Source organism: Brienomyrus brachyistius, chromosome 6 (genome assembly GCF_023856365.1).
Source record: "Brienomyrus brachyistius isolate T26 chromosome 6, BBRACH_0.4, whole genome shotgun sequence".
Classification (NCBI taxonomy): Eukaryota; Metazoa; Chordata; class Actinopteri; order Osteoglossiformes; family Mormyridae; genus Brienomyrus; species Brienomyrus brachyistius.
In genome coordinates this window covers 7,796,903-7,813,869 of record NC_064538.1, presented here as the reverse complement: position 1 = coordinate 7,813,869, position 16,967 = coordinate 7,796,903, and the positions used below count along the sequence as shown (strand labels likewise).

The 16,967-nt window shown below is 43.1% G+C and overlaps 1 protein-coding gene across 5 annotated transcripts in view; it reads right to left on the bottom strand.

Annotated features, from left to right (window-relative positions):
• The window catches only part of LOC125745056 (cadherin-4), a 271,723-nt gene that overhangs the window by 72,661 nt on the left and 182,095 nt on the right, over positions 1–16,967 (bottom strand). The window contains exon 1 of one of the 5 annotated variants that reach the window (XM_049017479.1): positions 10,146–10,237. The exons of the other annotated variants lie outside the window; for them this stretch is intronic. The gene's annotated coding sequence lies outside the window, so the exon portion shown is untranslated. Of the gene's footprint in view, positions 1–10,145; positions 10,238–16,967 lie in introns of those variants that run through there. 5 annotated transcript variants of the gene reach the window in all.

Here is a 16,967-nt window from a genome sequence, read left to right as displayed (position 1 = left end):
AAATATAAATGCAACTGGGGAAGAGCTGGTCTGTAGAGGTGCTGAAGAAATGCTGGTGCCGCAATTAGTCCTGACCAAAAGAGTCTTTATGAGTGAAATGTATAGATGTTTGACTGTGTAAAGACACCCACATCCACATCACAGAGGACACATCACGTCTACTCCTTCACTGACTGCGGGCAGGTGTGAAATATAGACTTTTTCTTTATCCTTCCTTTTAACTCTCCCTCTGAAGCACTTGGCCCTTAAATAAAAGACACTTTGTTTTGTGCTTCCCGCACATAAGCTGCCAAAAGGTGGCCTCTGAGGTTCTTAGAGCCTCCTTGGAATATTTATGCATAAAAACACTGGCTTTAAACGCTGACATTGACATTGCATCTCGTCCACCTGAGACTCAGTTATTTGGTTCTGCTCCAGGCTCCTGAATATTCATACAGGAGGTGTGGCTAACAGCTCCTGAGGCGCACGTGTTAATGCCTATGAATCGTGGATGGTACTGGCATCTTCTGGGCCACAGTGCTGTAGGAGGCCCACACACACCGCAAGTTAGTGCACTGCGGTGTCAGGAGGCAGGGGAGATGCTCTGACTTGGCAAATACACATACAGAGCTGTGGGCTGTCAAGAGTCTCAGTCTCAGTCAAACCCCTTTGTGATACATAAGGTGGGAATTATAGCAACATCATTTGCATCTGAGGCGTCTGTGTAAATAATAATTCCATGATATTTAAAAAGTAACCAAAATCTACAGATGATTGCAAACATCTTGGGTACATTTTCAGGTAAACCTGGGAAATGAAACCTTTCTAGGAGTTGGATCCTCTACCTGTGCAGACAAACCTCAATCTGCAAAGTCCTCCATCTCCAGCCATGGTGACAGATGCCTGGGCGCCAAAGGAAAGGCGGCAGTTTGCCTGCATAAAGATCCTGTCATTTGGGGAAGCCTGACAGATGCCGGACAGATCATCTCGCCACACGTGTTTTTTGTTGCCAGTAACAGCCTATGGCTGAACTGGAATCAAAGCTCTGGTATTAATGCGTCACTGAGAGAATTAACACGGCTTGTGGCCTGTTTTGCAACAAAAACATGCCTATTAGTGGACTAGTGGATTGTATGGGACCTTATTATAAACCCTACGCATTACTGACAATGTTAGCTATGCAGCCGATTTAGGCCCATTGTCTGTAAAGGAAAAAAATAAAGCAAAGAACTAAAGTGATCTGAAATATGGAGGGATATACAAATTATAGTGTAACAGCAAGTGTGCGTGACTGACGTTCTTGAGGGGGGGTCCCAGCACACACTTATGTGTCAGACAGAGGTTAAACAGAACATTCATAACCGTCTAATCATGGGTATTGTTCGTATTATCAAGTGGCGATGTCATTCATCTCAATGTATCTTTTGTCTGCATGAACGTGTGTGTGGAACGTGAGTTTGAGTAGGCATTTTGTGACAACTGATACAATACTGTTAGGGGAAGATAAAGATTATGTGTTTGACATTCTGTTTGCATCGGTGGGTAATTGAACTAGTAAGATGTGATTAACAGCAATCAGAGAATCCGCTTTCAGGTGGCTAGATGTTTTGAAGCAATCAAAACAGGTTGTTTTTACATGATGGATACAAGCGACACATGACTTGCGACTAACGGTCTTCATACTGCTTATGTTTTCTCGATGAACCACCCGGACCCTTCAAACGGCACGAGAGCCACAGACAACATCATGGTATCTTTGCAGCTACTCTTCCCCTGGTCATGTGACCGTTGAAAACAAATGGAAACAGGGTAATTCCCTGGAGGGAAAGGTTGTACGGCACATGCGTCCGTCCAATTGCTAAGTCAACTTTAAAGGCTTATACGTAATCCCCGATTCACCGTCACTATGAATTTTGTGACACATTGATCCCTGCTTTTAATGCTTATTAAAAGAATATATCTTCAGGACAGGATGTGCATCTCGTAATAATAAGGGTCGGTATATCTGATTTATTTAAGCGTTGTGATGTTTTGCTGTCAAGATTAGCATTGGCATTGTCCCGCTGCATTTGATTAGACCAGCACACAGTGGGTGAATAAGCGCTCTAGCTTAAGCTGTGGTCATCTCAAAGTTTTCACTCCTGAATGTTATTGCGAGAGAAAAGGAACAATGAATGAGTAAAAATCATATAGCTTCAGCAAAATGGAGAGGAGATGGAGCGAGACGGCCACAGCCGTACGGCTGAACTCGTGTGAAACCCCTAAATTGTGCACATTCAGAGGCGCTTTTGTCTGGCATAATAACCAATTATTGCGTTCAGATTAAAGGCGATCGATGTGAAGGGCACCGGGGCCACGTGAGGATCCGTGATCACGGTGCAGGGAACCGAAGGAACGTCTTAACATATAATCTCACATTCGCCAGCTGAAAGGCATAGACAGATTCAGGGACAATGCCTTAATCACCGGCCTTGTTCCTTTTTGAAGCTCGCCTTCCTTTAATTTCCGTCTCATTCACACGGTCAACGGCACCTCGGGCTCTGGGCGCCATCGTTCAGCGTGTCCAGCAGTCATTTGCCAGCGACATCAGAAATATAAAAGAACCATAAAAGAATCAGAAGTGATTATGTCTCTATTTCTGTGGATTGGTCAGGACGTTTATTCGAAATACAAAAGTATGTTGGGAATTTTATTTTTGGAATACATCTCCTAGCAAAACCAGCCTATACACTTTGTATTCTACCTTTTGATTTGCTAATCCTATTTACCATCTGCTTCCGTTTATGCACAATCAGAATGCAAGAGGGGCACGTCAGCCCAGACTAGGCCATCTGATTAATTACATTATAATAACCAATCATTAAAATCAATGTAATATGACTTGCAGAAATAAAAAGTGCACATTTACGGAGGCTGGTCGGGGTGGGGAGAGGGGAGGGCTTTTTTTTTTTAAAGAGCACGAATTAATGGGAGTTAAGATGTGAATTACATTTCCAATTACTGCTTTAGTTGGACAGAATTTTAAAAGGAATCTATTCTGAACAGCATGTACTTACGCCAAATTATAGTGGCTTCCTCTGGAATTAACAATAGCAGGAATCCTCCATCTCTAAGCGTGAAGGAAGAATAGTGTGAACACAGCCATTATTGTAGCATACAAAAGGAGCCACATCCCCTCGCTTACATTAGCAAGTTTAGAGAGCAAAGGGGAAAATGTCTTTCTTTCCCATTAAATGATTGATTGATTCATGGACCCCCAAGACAGCTAGCTGAATTGTTAAGCTTTTTCCCCCCTCCATTGGCAGTCCCAGAGGGTTTCCGCAAGGACAATATCAAACCCCCTACCCTCATATCTGAGTACAAGGAAACACTAAATGTATAATTAGAGTAAAGACAGTGAATGTGGCTCTTTGGGAGGTGTCAGAACCATTTACGCTTCTGGTTCATGCCTCTGCCCACTCGTGCATTGCTAGTTAGAGTGCCTTGGGAGCCTCCCACTGTGCTCGGGAGAAAGACCAGCAGGGAGAAGAGTGAGGTCGTGCAAAGGCGGCCTTGGCTAAATTCTGTAAGCTTGGGATGTTGGAAAAAAGAAATAATCAGAGGGCAAGTAGGGGCAGCAGTTAGCATCGATTGGGCTATATCCATCCAGCCTGTTTTCTTCGAGGCACTACTTACATGATGCAGAACGATGGTCAGCAAACATCAATGCAAAGCCAGATCCTAAGAGGAGCCCCCACTGCCAACCAGAGCAAGTTACCTGGCACCGGAGAATCGCAACGCAGGAGAAGTCGCTGAGATGTTACTGGGCTTTCGTGTGTGCCGGTTCAAAGCAAGGCACCTCTCTAGGGAGTGCAGCCTCTGTGTTGGCCTGGCAGATTGAGGACCGGGCGTGGCTGTTTATTCCCGAAGGATAGCGGGTCCCTACTGCAAAGCTGGCCAGCAGAAAGCAGCTTGCTCGGTGCCAGATCAGCACCTCTGCATACAAACAGATGGGAAATACCTGGAAAAGCCAACTGAGTAAGCAGATGTCCAGAAAGCGGGGGACGGGGGTTCATCTGATGCTGGTTGGATATCCGACAAAACTGAGCAACCGCTGCCAGGAATTTTGCCCGTTCAAAATTTGACAGGTGCTTCGTCGAGAGCTGTAAAAGCTTGCGTGGTGAAGCGACAGGGATCCAGACGCTTCCTCACACAGCTTGCTGGGCAAGGGCGGCCTGCTCAGATACGTCCACATGAGCGTCACCCAGCTTCGCCACCATCAGTCACTCACAAGAGGACAGTGAAGTGCTGCTTTGACAGATTTCCTGGCTTCAAAACAGCAGATTATCCCAGAACTCTGAGACTCGGGCAGTACTGGCCAAGGACATGGTGTCTCTGATGAAGGAATCACGTGTCCCAACACGTCCATGGGCACATTGACCGGGAACCAGTGCTGTACCTGGACCATGCCAGTTGCATCAGATAGATCTCCTTCCAGTATTGGTGCATCACCAGACTTGATCTAGTCGAGTGGGTAACTTCCGTTCACAAAGGCTCATGTCATGTGTTTGTAGGGCAATCTCCGGCAGCTGTTGGAAGTCCGGCAAATCTCAAATTGTCATCAGGATAAATGTAAAAAAGGGGCAGGCTAAACGGAACGCGATGTCGCAGAACCCCCCTCCACCACCGCCCCCCCGTCGGTTAAGATGTAAGTGGTGCGACAGCAAAAATCAAGCTACAGAGTGGAGGAGTTCCTGCAATTTGATCATCTAGGATCTAAAGATTCTGCTTCCTGCTGTGAAAAAAAAATATTTATATGAAAACTCGCTATAATACAAACGGTCTCTGCTTGGTACGTAACTAAAGAACAATGTTGTTGTTTTTCAATGATCACAGACACCGAAAATGATTAGCAGCTGCCAAGCTGATGCCAATTGTGGCCCCAAACCCAATTATTGAAAATGACATAAAAGGAGCAGAAATTACAACTAGAAGGAGAGCAACATCTCAGTAAGTACAGAATGCAGTCCATTTACATGAGGTTATTCTGACAAAAGGACATCTTTTAAGGTAAGAAAGCAAAGAAAATCCAACATTCTTGCAGTCTTCAATCTCATTTCACCTTACTTCTCACACCCAGCGAAGCAAAACAAACACTAAATAAGACAGGAAATGTAGTCTTTTTCATGGGTATGTGTAAATGGGGAGGTTTTGTTTAAATCTAACTTGTGACTAAACATGTTGAAATTTAATTTAATCTTATATCTTAGGGCTCCTTTTTTTTAGCTGAAATACTCCATCAGTCTTTGCTTTTTTCCGCAGCGATCTTGCCCTTGTTTTTGTTGCAATCTCTTTCAGAATCTGGCGTCTTGAAACAGCCCCAGAGCACATCTTTCCCCATCAGCTCAAGCTCATTAAAAGCCTCCAGAAGAGAGAAGAATGCAGCAGAGGTTGCTGCCAATGGCCTGAAACTAATGATGAACCAGGGACCTTCAGCGGCCAAAGAAGGTTTCCCCCTACACAGACGCATCGGGCGAAAATGTGTTTCATGTCTCATGTCTTTAACTGCTATGATTAGATGGTTTCCCCCCGTTTTCCTAATGATGAGACGGCTTCAATCGCCTCATTTCAAAGAAGCCTCTCCTATCTCCTAGCTTTTCTCTGGCTGGATCTCCTTCTGGAGGGTGTTTAACCGTTCAGCTTCACTGTCCCTAAACGGCGCATTCTGAATTTTATTCAGCCTCGGAGTCGATAGACATAGCAGCAGCACAGACAGCCGCCGGCTGCGTTTTCCGCCGCGACGTTTCCGGCGGGTGACTTTGAGTGATAAGCGTGCTTCACGCATGTGCCAGGACGCCATGAGACCAGAAGTTATTTCTAGCTGTTCTAATGGCTACAAATCGCAGATCTCAATCAGTCCATCACCGCGGCTGCCGGCGAGATGATTTCAACATCTGTGCCGTTGCAAACATTTCAGGAGAAAATGCTTCACTCAGTGACTGATACACCGATTCCCAGCCTGACACTGAAAACTAATTTGATTTAATAGCAGATAAACAGTGATAACTGAATAGTTACCGAAAACAAAAATGATAATTGAAAATTTCATGGCAATTATATTTATTTAGAAACGATCTAAGTAATTTTAAATGTTCACACCAGAAACACAAACGATGTTTTTGATTGGGAAAAAAGTAATAATCCTCATCATTTCCAAAGCTCTACTAAACTCACATCAGCTCAAACGAAACCAAGAACCATCTGTGAAAAAGAACGTTTGTTTTGATTTGGGGGTCTGTTTCTAAAAACCATTGTGGCCCTGCCCCCCTTAACAAAAATGAACCTCTCACCATCAGTATTCCCAGTCTGTAGTATAGCTTTTGCATTTTGTTCAGTTTGAACTACAAAAAGCTCTCCAAACCCAGTGACCTATGACACACCCGCCCACGTTGTGTTTTAACATAAACAAAAATTCCTCACCGTGGTCTTAATAACAGTGTAAGATAAGCTGCCCACAGCTTCCTTAATACTTGACATAAAAGCTGACTGCAGCTTTTTGAACATATGCCTGGCGCTACCCTCCCAAGGTCCATAGCACTAATGAGCTTGCAATCCAAGAATACTAGCATTTTAAAAATTTAAATTTGCTTATTATTGTTCTAAGTTTAAATTCACTTATTATAAATGGCCACTGTACACGTTCATAACAACCGTAGAAGAAAATGGGAAACGGTTCAGCCAGCAGAAGAAGGTTTTTATCGTTATAATTGTTGCACTGCACCAGCAGCATACTTTGCATTCAAAGTTAAATGGAAAAACGACATTACATCCTACACCACAAGTAGCCCTACTTGAATTTGTCTTGTTTCAGGGACAGTCTCTGTTGATCTGCTTCTGATTCTCACCAGAATGTCACTGTTGCAGGACTGTTATTTTTTTTGTTTTAATGCTGCTTTTGTGCCTATCTGCCAGCTTTTCCCGCTTTCATGCACTCTGTACACTTCACCTCCAGACCTCCATTCTCCTTGTGCAAAAAAACAAATCAAAGCTGGTATTCGCCACTTAAGTGTCTTTGTCTCTGTATGCCTATCCTTTGCTCACTTGTGGAGAAGCCTGTCTCATGGTGCCAGGGTGGCCCTTTTCCCATGGGGGGGTGCTGTCTGGAGCACCAGGAACAGTCAGACCTCCTCCCAGTCTCTCCCTCCCTACCAGGCTGCTTGTCACTCCACTGATGGGTGCATTCTAAGTTTTTAAAATGCTCTTCGTAGATGACTACAAAATTACCTGCAAAATTTTGGGAGCCGCTGGGTGAAATCACACTATGCTCATGTAAGAAAAGACATTTGAAATAAAACTGTACAGGTGTTGTTCCTTTACTTCCGATCGGGTTACGTCCTGATGAATCGACCACGAGTTGAAAATATCGTAAGATTTCATATGAATATGATATGACACATTTGGGTGTTTCGTAGACATAACAGGCTTGGGATAATTTGGTTAGACATAAAAACAAATGCTGCACTATATATTGTTAAACGCCATATGACATGTTTATGCTCGTGATCATTACAGAGACTGGATGCTGCCATCGCCCAGCATCGGTAGACAACATTCTACGACGCATCGCTAGCACATGAAATTCAAAGTTTGATGACTACGCAACGTGTCGCTACTGAACCAGAGTAAAACAAGGGGCACGTGTACTTGCCTGGACTAATTCTATTTCCACGAAACTGACTAGGACGAGATATATGTGAGGTGTGCAGAAAGGTATCATTTACTAGTGTTGAGACAGATTATGAATTTCCAACATTGCAAATGTACTACAGATACAATTGCTTAGCATGCTGGAGGAAATTAACCAAGCTTCCATATGTAGGAAAGCCATCTTTAAAAGTAGTCTTTTAAAGCAGTATTTTCACATGATAATTGAGGGCTATACTTGTAAAGGTTTCCTGACCCACACATCTACCCTGTATGAAAAGCTGGCAGAGACTCAGTCTCCTTCATATTACGGCTTCAGCTGATCCCTGTGAAAAATCACTTCCCTCCAAGAAAGTTAAAAAAACAACAAAAAAAAAAAACCCATCTCAGTTGGTGCCCACTGCTGGCCTGGGGTACTGTTTCAATTGAAAATTGGGTGAAACAGTTAAGAAGGCCTCCAGAGGGAAGTGCTGTAAGAAGCCATCATGTGACACAGCACAGGGAGGGCAGAAAGTTCCAAAATGGGCCATGTGATTCTGCCAACCTCCTCTGCAGGGTTGACAGAAAAAGTGGCAACCAGAATCTGTAGGCCAGCTCCGTAGAAGCTGTCCAGAGTCCCCTCAGCTGCTGCCAGTCTCTCTCATTGCAGGTGAGATAAAGGAGCAGGCTTTTTACACTCTAGCAGTCAGTCACAGGCTACACAGTGACACGGGATCTATATTCATACTCATCCAGACATGAGCTGCAATGACACCCAGGTTCCTGCAAGGGCACTGGTGCAGTGTCCCGAAAAAAGGTTCTCATTCTTTTATTTTCGGGGTGTGTTGGCTGGGAATTTATGTTAAAAATAATGGGGCGACTTTATATAGCCAAGTTTTCTGTCAGATTTTCTCACTGTCAATGAGTCTAAACTTCTCACGGAGCAAACCTCCCATCCTCTGGAGCTAACGACACAATTATCTTTCCACACTGTGGCCAGAAGCAGCTATTTTTAGCTGCATGGTTTGGAGCTGTTAGCTAATTGGCTACTGCCTGAAAAACATTATTAGCTGCTTTGTATATGTAAACATAAATCATTAGATGTTTGGGGTACCATGTCAGTAAGATGTCAGTGTAGCCCCATAACTCTCAGGCCAAACAAGAGTCGAGAGTCACACTGATGACTGAATTTCAAACCAATTAACAACTTTGTCGCTACCCTTGCTGTCCTCCTTTTTTTCTGTAGCACTGGACACAATTTGTACAGATGTTCAGTCACTTAAACTAAACCAGAAGGAAAATGAAACATTTAAGGTAAATGGATGACAATATATTCTACTAACTTCCAGACACACTTTTCATAAACACCACCTCTTATTAAGAAATGAGATCCTGATATATTGTGTAAGTCAGCAACTGTTTTACCATTATTCAGCTGAAACATGTTTGATACCATTACCCTGAAATGTGGAAATTCTCCTTTCTTTCACAATTTGCCATCAGTTAGACCCAAAACCATATTTCTACGTAAAGTAAAGCTAAAACCAAAGAACAGTTTCCAGCTGCAAGTTCACAATGTAAATTAATTAGGGAACATTTACTGGGTATATCTATAACCTTAGGAATATATTAGATCCAGCTGAAGGAGACATACAGACCTCTTGGAAATATATGCTTCTTAACTCAACGATTCAGTAAAGTCTTTAAAAGCAGTTTTGTCCTTTTTCTGTGTAACTATTTGAAACAAGGTTAGTAATAGCCATAAAACGTGACAGATGCTAAATGTGCACGGATCCAAACACGCAAATCAGTACAGAAAGTATCAATGGAAAGGCGAAGGAAAGGCGAGCCAACATTTTAGAATGAATAATGTTTGTGCACAACTGGATTCCGCGGACGATTAAATCACGAGAGTTGCTCAGAGTCTTGGCAGGTCCTTCTTTCAAAAGCTGGCGAGTGGATGGAAGTTGTTTTTGGCTTTGTCTCAGGCAGCCGGGTGATAAAGAGAGAATTCTCTCCCCTCGTTCCTCCCCGTGTCTGACCAGTGTCGATCTGGAACAGAGTCAATCCCAGCTTCACGGTAGATTTCAAGCTGAGAAACTCCCAGGGTTAGGCATGTGACTCGAGTAATTCAATCCGCCACTTCCTCTCAGTCTCAAGCCTGGCCAGAACAGTCTGGCTACAAAAGACACTCATGGAGACGACCTCTAATTCCACCTGCTCCCATTTCATCGAAACACATTTGTTCTTCTTTTCCGGACATGCAGTATTAATTTGTGCATATGAAAATATCTGATACAATAACACTGGGCTGAGAAAGAAACCTTTTTATAGAGTTATTGTCCAAAAACATGCAACATTTTCTAATATTAAGGGAATTTTAGTTTATCTGACTGTGCACTGAAATTCAGAATGACTAGATGTCTTTAAGAATACATCCATTACACTAATATTAATAACTTAAGTTTCCCGAATGATTACTGTCACTGTTACCTCTGACTTACCCCACTTCGGGCGAGTGACTATCTGCTGCACACACAACTGGGACTGTGCACATCTGCGATTCTTTCCCAGTTAAGCTTGATCCACTTTTCAATGAATGTAATACGCACTCAAACTTACGTCAAACTGAGACTGCTACACTTACAAATTGCAATACCATCTGCCAGAGTTGTTTTCAGCATAAATGTTTTTACGGTCTTGTCATAGCTGAAAAAAAATGAAACCTTTGGAAGAATCAGAAATTGTCAACTTATTCTTAAGAATTACAAATATATCCTCCTGCCAACCATTTATCCAGCACTGGGTCATAAAAATCCTGTCCCAAGGGTACAGGGCAGAAATCCGAAATCAGGAGACATATCAGAGGACTCTCCAGTGAGTTCTATGGGCATAACCCTAATCCCAACCTAAACCCCAACTCTGGCCAACCCATAACCATCCATCCATTCATTCTCTGTACTGTGCCCACTTGTCCTATTCAGGGTGACAATTACAATTCCCTTCACTAATTGTAAAGAAGTGATGTATGTTTCTGATTTTAGATATATAATGATATGGATTAAAAATAACATCCATAAAAGAAAATGAATATTTCTTAACTGTGCTGGGTGACCTTTAATTAATCATAATCTGTCATGGAAAAATCCTACAGGAACAGCTGTAACAAGTCTTACATCCTTGTTCAAATGTCGTTATCCAGTAAATATTATCTCGTATTCTCACAATTTCTCAACATGTTGAAATTATTACGTCCATCGTGGAAATTTTTGCATACAATTTTATGCCAAGTCACAGGCCTGTTATAATTCCCGGAAAGCAGTGCATGATAGCATAACCATACTTAGATATCATTACAGCAGACTTATAGTAAGTACATGATAATTACACCAGTCGAAACCTGTTTTTGAATGAAATAATAGAGTGATATCAGCCTTTCATGCCGTGAAACATCTGACGTGTTTGTTGAATAACAGCTTGTGAACTGGTATTAAGACCTGTCGTTCACAAGGACGATTCTGACGGGATAAGATGAAAGCAGCTGTCACTGCTACATCTGGCTCGGTTACACAAAGCCCGCTCTTTTAATGCAAATATGGCTGCATCATTCTTTTATATGTGATATTTCTTTACAACCTTAGATCTAGATGCACGTTTTTCCTTCACTTTGAGGCTCTCCTTCCCCAACACAAACAAACTAACACACAAACAAACCAACACACAAACAAACCAACACACAAACAAACCAACACACAAACAAACAAACAAAACAAATGAATAAAACATGTAACATAGTGGGCATCAGATACCATCAGGCATTTAGTTTTGAAAAAGCCACAAACACAGCAAGGGTGATACATGGGGACCGTAAACATCGGCCGGCGAGGGTTTAACGCCCATGCCGGTTCTGTGTCAGCATCGCATTCAAAAGCATGGAGAATGGCACCATTGTTCTGTTGTGTGATTTAAAAAAAAATAAAAAAACAATGCATGTCTCCAAAGCAGACACACAACACATACAGAACAAACATCTTTTGTTCATTGTTTTTTGGGGATGCAGTGCTGCTTCCCCCGTGACACACCGGCAGCACTGCAGAGGGATGGCGAGGCAGATTTAGTTATGCGATCTTGGCAGGAAGCAGATTCCAGAATGCTCCATTAGACCCAGTGGGAAGGTGACAGATCCAGGGGCTTCAGGAAGTCTATCAGTGACAAACGCAGTTACAGCCTCTGTTCTAATCCATCAGTTTGCAATCGCATCCGTCTCACGCCTGGGAGTTCTTCATTTTGCACTCGTCACGCTGAATCACCACGAAAGACGCACTTTCATTTTCCCGAATTTACTTTTAGCTTTCCTCATCAAAGACCCCCCCCCCCGTTAACTTGTCTCTGCCTACACCCTTAGCCATTTACTGCAGCAAACCTGCAATCATCATTAACCCCTTTAGTTAGCGGTCACTGCTCAATTAGCCGGCTTAAAAACTTTTTCGGAAAGTACAAATGGCAAACAAAAAAAGCAGAATTCACAAAAAAAAAAAAGAATATCGACAAACAGGCATGAAAGAAAGCAATCATCCATGGGTGAGCGCACGTCTTCTTCATTTACGGCATTTTTCTTTCCAGCAGGATTGTCAGTGTAGTTTCCCCCTTGAACCCCCCTTCATCTGCTGCGGGCCTGTTTTCGCCTTTGTGAGGAACTCGGCTTTTTCCAAAGCCCCCTGGAAAAGGCGATTTCTGCAGCCCGGAAACCTAAGCTCCACTGTATAAATCAGTGTGAACAAGTCGTTTACACAGCCTGGATATCAACGACATAGGATGCGCTTCTGAGCATTACTGCCCAGATACAGATAAGAGCCTCTCTTTACACAGAGGACCACCCAAACATCTACTGACTGGCGACAAGCTACATGTTTGCTTCTTAACTCACTTTTTTTTCCATTCTGTGCAGAGTGTAGATGGATGTCAGCTTCTTGACCACATGAATCTAGAATTCCATTGTATGCTAACAACAAGCTCAAACCATGCGATCTTTAGTAAGAATTATATTTACTGTATATAGCGTTAGATCTCTGACACTGTGATATGGAGAGATGGACACATGCATGAGGTTTGGATCAGTGGACTGTACTGTGGCCTCTCACTCCCGGGTTTGGAAGTTTAATTCCTGCCCAGGGTTGTCAACCATTTGTACATTTACGGACAGCCCATATTAAATTGACCCTGTCCGCCATTCTGTAAATAAGATGCCAGTAAAGTATATGGCACGTTCATAGAAACAGGCAATCTTGTCAGTAAAATCACAGATTTAAGGCCGGGTGGGGGTTAAGGTCGTCATGTTGGGATGAGGGCTTTTCCCATACAAGTTAGTCCCCAAATGGATATAACTACAAACCTTTGTATGTACATGTGTGTGTGTGTGTCTGTGAGTGTGTGTGTAGCTTACATGTTATCCCTACATTTAATGTTTTATCTAGATACTCCAGTAAGCCAAAGAGCTGCACTTAGGCACAGCGGTGATTCTCTAAATTCCCATAGTGTGAAAGTCGGTGCCCTGCAGTAAGCTGGCATCGCATGTGTTTAAGCGTAAGCTGTTAAGTGCTTATGAGAAATGGATGGGTGTTTTGCATAGCCAATCAAACTTCTGACATCAGTTCACAGTAGTTTTTATTTTTTCTCTGTGTGCATAAAACAATTACAATAATGCCACAAAATGCTGCATGCAGCTGTGACATTACAGCTCGCGCATTCGCAGCTTGAAACCATTACTCTGCCTCACCCGTGTCTACGCCTTGTGGCAAATGAAACTTCCAACTGTTTTCTTTCCAAATCAATAACAGCACCTAAAAAGTAAGTACAAAATATTTGTCATGGCACATTTATGTTCCTCTGGGCTTATGTGGTCAAGACTGCCTGGTTAAAGTAATGTGGCTGTCAGAATTATGCTGGCTGAAGTTTATTAAGGGATAACAATTCACCTTAAAAAAATGATACAATTGAAAACAAGACTGTAATGAGCTGTAATGATTTCTCTAAACTGCAGATCAAGGGGAATTTTTATGCCCCTGTGCAATGAAAAATGCCAATTACTGTTATCTTTGCAACAGCAAAGTTTCAAGAAAATTATATATATATATATAAAATCACTGACCATATGTTGTATGAGAGACATCCAGAAATCCAAAGGATTTCACAAAGGAGGGCTGAAGAACAGGTTTTTGATCATTTTGGCTCACTCCTGTGTTTACCCATACCATGCTTATTGGATTAAACTGCTGTATAAGATTGTGTGCTCCAGTTTGGTCCAGTGATGCATTGTGGGATACTGACAGACTGACTCTTTTTATCTTGAGTGCTGAAATAGCTTCACTTCACCAGTGACATGGTACCTCCATCCATCCATTTTCCAAACCGCTTATCCTACTGGGTCACGGGGCGTCCAGAGCCTATCTCGGAAGCAATGGGCACAAGGCAGGGAACAACCCAGGATGGGGGGCCAGCCCATCACAGGGCGCACTCACACACCATTCACTCACACATGCACACCTACGGGCAATTTAGTAACTCCAATTAGCCTCAGCATGTTTTTGGACTGTGGGGGGAAACCGGAGTACCCGGAGGAAACCCCACGACGACATGGGGAGAACATGCAAACTCCACACACATGTGACCCAGGCAGAGACTTGAACTCGGGTCCCAGAGGTGTGAAGCAACAGTGCTAACCACTGCACCACCATGCCGCCCCAACATGGTACCTTCACTTTATATTTTGATATGACTTATCTTGGGTCATTGGGAGTGAGGGGGCACATCAGGAGTCCGGCCAGCATGTTAGCATGTAGGACACACACATGCACATAGTCATACATGGTGAGTAATTTAGAACCACCAGCCTGCATTGTGTCTGAAGGTGAAAGTGTCGAGTCGTTATGAAGCTTTCTGCTTGTCTAGAGGGCTGAGGCCGTGAGGCTGCATTTCGGTTTAATCTGTCTACAAATGGTTGCCTCTTTGTTACTGGTCACTGCATTCATTCACTTAGCTTCACTGTGGTTGAGCTGATCTTATTTACTTTAGGGTTTTTAGTGATTGTAATGAACCTGAATATTTTGGAATTTTAGAAAGGTAAATGTCTTCAGAATCAGTAATTTACTTTACCATTGTGATAGTGCTCTGTCAGTTTACATCAAAATGAAAGAACAAACATTCTGAATTATAATGTGAATTTAGTTTTCTAGAAATTTCCACATTTTTCCGACTTTTGATAATACGGGGACCCGTGTCAAACATTTCTTTAGCAGCGAACAGAAGCGACTGATCCACCACAGGAGGGAGAGAATTGGACAAATCAATAAGCGGCTTCAAAAAAAGCCCTTTTAAAGATCAATAGCTCTTACTCGTCATTGATCATTGTATGCCAGAGAATGAAAGAGAAAGACAAACAATGCTGGTGTGTTTGGAGCAAATGGTCTCTGGTCAATCTCTCTCTCTCTGCTTCCTTAAGAAGCGATTACCCAGCATGCCCCACCAGCAGCTCACGCCCAGGCTCTGACAGTGTCGACTCGTGAAACCAGGGGCCAATTGGTACTATTTCACTGGCAGAGATCGGCACTCACAGGGGCAGACTAACTTCTCTGTGGGCCTAGGCCGCCATGGGTAGGGTGCCCCCAATGTGGGCCTTGTGAGTCATTTGGAACCGAAAGGGAAACGCGAGGGAGTAAAAACAATGGAGCAGCAGTATGTTAATGAAAATGCAAGATGCCAGCAGAAAAACGTAGCGATCAAGGTGGCAGTGCGAATGCTATCGGTAAAAGTTGCCGATCAGGGGGTGGGGGGTGTTGTGCCGGAAGGTCGATCGTTCCCTCTTTTGCTGTGGCTGTAAGCTGTAGCCTAACTCCACTCCGAGGCCAGGGTTAGTCTTGAGTTTTTGCATACGTTCCTTTACCGGTGTCTCTCCACCTCTGTCCACAATCTATCAACCACTTTAGCGGCTTAGTATCAAAGACATGGGAGACGTAATGTTAGACTTGTATCTTCTCTTTTGTTTCCTTCTTCTGTTAGGCTACTTGCTCGAAGTCTCAAAGTAGGAAGCGTCCCTTAATGCTGGGCGGGGGGACGCTTTGTCTATCATGGAAACTGTTGCTAAAATTCTGTCTGGAAATTCTGTCTTTAAGGGGCCCTTAGTTTTCGGGGCCCCAGATGGCTGCTATGGCCTCCCCTATGCACCGAGGTCTAGGGCGGTGGGGGGCTGCGCCCACGTCGAGACTCAGGCCACTCTAGCGGGTGACTGGGGGAGACGGGATTCTGACGGGAGGTGTCGGCGCTTCAGAATTGTCACTCATCCAGCCAGCTGATGACTGAACACCCCATTAGTGTATGTATTGGCTTCACAGGTCATTAAACAAGGTAAGTATCAACGTGTCACACAGGGCTGCACACTGAGTAATGGTGTCACACCCCAGCTCTGGAACATTCTGGCAGCACTTATCTAAACTGTTTCCCTTACTGCACATATACCTCCCAAAATGTACTTCTTTTTTCATGTTGTTGGCTTGAAAACAGTCCTAACTTCCTCAACGGTTATACTGAATAGAAATAAATATATATTATTTGCAAAAGAACCTGAACCAAATGTCACTGATTTAAAAAGCACAAAAAAAAGAAATAAAACATGACAAGCAAATGCAGTTAAAAAAAATAATAATTTCAACCCGAAATGGCTTGTGCTGTGCAAAACAGAATAGCGACTGTTATATGAAATATGAACTGAAGACTAACAAGATTTTGATCAGAATTAAATTGGAAACATGCTCATTATTCTCCAATGAGAAGAACTGAGGCTTTTCCCTGTCATAGTGAGAGCAGTGCAGTCAGTAATCACCACATCCTGGTTAAAACTGCTCGTCAGATATGTCAGAATTCTGCATGTGTTTGGGTTAAGGAGCACAGCACAGATGTCTGCATGCATTCTGTCTTATTGTTGAATTTACATAAATCCTCATTTAGGACATCATATGGTGTTGTGCTCTAAACCACACATACAACCTCACAGCCACCCCCCCCTCAACCCCCAGGCACAAAACCTTGAACAAAACGAGCTTCTTTATTTTATCCGCACCCCCCCCCCCCCCCCCCAAAAAAAAAAAAAAAATCTGTGTCTGCAGGTTTTCCCCTGAGATGGCGGAAACGCAGAAAAGAGACAGAGTGTGAAAGAGGCTCCCTTGACTCAATTGCGATCCAAGGCAAAAGTTGAGAAGGTTTTGTAAATACCAGAAAAGGCTGATTGTTAAATATTTCAAATACGGAGTGCAAAGCCAATAAATATTTCCACT